The following is a 3,371-nucleotide window of genomic DNA, read 5'->3' as shown; positions in this document are numbered from 1 at the left end:
TTTTATGACAATGAATGCATATAAAATTGTGTTTCATGATTGGTTGAGGTAGACATGTGAAGCAGTCATGCCAAGCCCGCTATAACTGCCTGGGACCTTGTTCCATCGACTCTGCTTGGTGGTGATCTCTACAGCTACACCAAGGTGTATGTCAACTACGAATCGAAACTTGGAGAGGTGTTCTATTTATTGATATACGTTATTTTTTGTACGTTTTGTAGTTTTCACGCAATTGTCTTCCGAAAATTCTGAGGTACTTATGAATAATTCAGTATCTAAAATTAAAAAAACTAAACTCATTCCGCACAGGTCATGAAGGCCCAAAGGTACCGACTGGCGGCTGTGCCATCCTCAGCCCACAAGCGACACGCCGGCCGGAGTGGCCGGGCGGTTCTAGGCGCTACAGTCTGGAACAGAGCGACAGCTACGGTCGCAGGTTCCAATCCTGCCTCGCGCATGGATGTGTGTGATGTCCTTAGGTTAGTTAGGTTTAATTAGTTCTAAGTTCTAGGCGACTGATGACCTCAGAAGTTAAGTCGCATAGTGCTCACAGCCATTTGAACCATTTTTGAACAGGCGTCACTGCATGCGGATATGGAGGAGCATGTGGTCAGCACACCGCTCTCCCAGCCGTATGACAGTTTCCGAGACCGAAGCCACTACTTCTCAATCAAATAGCTCCTCACTTTGCCTCACAAGGGCTGAGTACACACCGCTTGCCAACAGCGCTACGCAGACTGGATGGTCACCCATCCAAATGCTAGCCCAGCCCAACAGTGCTTAACTTCGGTGATCTGACGGGAACCTGCGTTACCACTGCGGCAAGGCCGTTGGCTTAATTCTGAATCTAGTGGTCGAAAATAACACACATCACAGTGGGTCGATATCATTTAAATCAAAAGGTTGAAGAGGCTATGGACAATGCGTTATTTCCTGATCATGCTTATTACAGTAACACTGAAAATTCTCAACTTTATGAGTCTTTGTATTATCATATCGGAAAATTTTGTCTGTGTTGGAAATATTACCTGAATTACTGGGGCAACATAGCCATCTACGTATACGTGTATTAACTAATGTGCCACTAGTCCTGATATCAGCTCCTCTAGTTAATGTCACTGGCACGCTTCGTATGCCATCTGTCTTAATTGTTAAAATATCGTTTAGGTGACTCCGACAACTGCACGTGCAGTGCAGCAGTCGTTGGCACAGAGATATATTAACAGCCACATATGAGCTACTCGCTCAAATTATTACAAAGCACCTAAGGGAATTAATGAATCCTTTTCAGCTTGCTTTCAAACAAAAGCATCTTCAAACAACTGTGTATTTAGATTAGAACAGTTGATTCGAAAGACACGACAGTTCAGCTTCGAAACCCATATATTTTTCACTAATTTTAAAAAAGCATTTTGCAAAGCTTTAGGAAATATCGAAAGAGAAGAGTTACCCGTATCACCTAATAGAAGTCATAACGTATTTATAAACGGGTATCGCGATCTATACGGACAACATGGAGAAAAGATCCCAAGCTGTGTACAAAAACGGGTCAATGAGACGAGGGTACCTCCTATCAATGAACCTTGTAAGGTGCAGTATTTGTGGTTTACTTATTCTAGGATTGAAGACAACTGTGTAAGCTGAAATAACGTGATTAATGTCGCAATATTAGCACAAAAATACACGCTTTTACACAGTTTTTCAATGTGACAACAGTAAAACAGTTCTCAGGATAACGCATCTCATCAACATCAAAAAAGTGAAATAATCCTAAACACAACCATATTAAATATTAACTCTCAGAAGGTTAAATTATCCTAAACAACACAATATTAAAGTTTAACTAGAAGTTTCTTCACAAAATTATTCCTGCACTTACATTATGACGTTGGTCAGTACTACGAAAATCGTCGGATTCCGGTTCAAAGGTCGGTACTGTTTTTAGGATTACAATCAAGTTCGCTCGAGTTTACATTGGTCGCTAGCTGGTGAACCAACAAGTTTATGCCTCTGCACACGCTATTTATCTTAAGCTGCGATGAGCTTTCGTCTGTTAGGCCGCTCTCTTCCGCTGAAATTCCTACAAAACTAATTACACCTTTGCTGAATTTTCCAGCAGAAACATTTCCTATGTTTCTCGTTATGCGAGAGAACATGTACTCATCCCTAGTCTTAGAATATGGCGATATACACGCGTGTGGTTGGAGCAGTGTGCATATTATAATGCCCTCTCAGTTCTTGCAAGAACAATTAACTAATTGGCTGGTTTGTTTCTCCACAGTTGGAGCTAAACGATGATACAGCTAATTCATAGCTGGATATCAGCCACTATGGACGCAGTGTTCACACAAAGAGACTTCTCTTCATCGTACAGGGCGTTATGCTCTCAGTTCTGCACTTGACGCCATTTCAGAGAAGAGTTCCCGAAAATTTCCGTCTTGTCTTACTCATAGCCGAACCGTCTCCCCAACTGGGTTCTTTTGTTCTTCACGTCACGGCCTTTTTCGACCAATACGAGCGTTCCTCTTATTTTGTGGAAACACTCTCTACAAATCGCAAGGTCTGTACAATTAAACTGCGTCGAAAGTTTGTCTCTTTGCTCCTTCCTAGCGCGTTTCCGCCCATCGGACGTTTTGTGCCTGTTCCAGACACCTAAATACGTACATTGACTCTCTCGTATGTACCACTCGCTGGATACGTGATCGAAAATGCGTCACTGGTATTGTTTCTTATCCACTTGTAGATAGACCAGACTGCAGTTGTGTGAGTAGCAGGTCATCAAAGGGATACGGTAATTGAGAAGGGAGTGAGATAGGTTTGTAGCTCATCCCCAGATGTTTATTTAAACTGCACACTGGGCGAGTAGTAAAGGAAACCAGCGAGAAAAGCCAATTAAAGTTGAGGGAGAACCAGTAAAAACTCTGAGATTTGTTGACGATATTGTAATTACGTCAGAGATGGCGAAGGATTTGAAGAGCAGTTGAATGGAATGGACAGTAACTTGAGGAGGGATACAAGAGATAAGAAAGAACAAAAGTAAAACTACTTTAACGGAATATAGGTGAATTAAATCAGGTGATGCTGACAGTATTAAATTAGGAAATGAGACACTAAAAGGGCTACTTGGAAAGCAAAATAACTACCAATATAGGACATAGGATACAAATTGGATGCTGGTAATAGCAAAAAAGCGTTTCTGAGAAAAAGGAAATAACTAACATCTAATATGAACTCAAGCATTAGGAGATATTTTCTGAAGTTATTTGTCTCGGATGTAACTATGGACAGAAGTGAAACATCGACAGTAAGTAGTTCAGAGACGAAGGTAACAGAAGCTTTAAAAAAAAAAAAAAAAGGCTCTGAGCACTATG

At 41.3% G+C, this 3,371-nt stretch overlaps 1 pseudogene; it reads right to left on the bottom strand.

Annotated features, from left to right (window-relative positions):
- Positions 1-717: 717 nt before the first annotated feature.
- LOC126163490 (5S ribosomal RNA) lies at positions 718-835 on the bottom strand (annotated as a pseudogene).
- Positions 836-3,371: the final 2,536 nt, after the last annotated feature.

Source organism: Schistocerca cancellata, chromosome 2, assembly GCF_023864275.1.
Source record: "Schistocerca cancellata isolate TAMUIC-IGC-003103 chromosome 2, iqSchCanc2.1, whole genome shotgun sequence".
In the NCBI taxonomy this organism is placed as follows: Eukaryota; Metazoa; Arthropoda; class Insecta; order Orthoptera; family Acrididae; genus Schistocerca; species Schistocerca cancellata.
The sequence above is the reverse complement of the archived record's forward strand: the minus strand, read 5'-3'. Positions and strand labels throughout refer to the sequence as shown.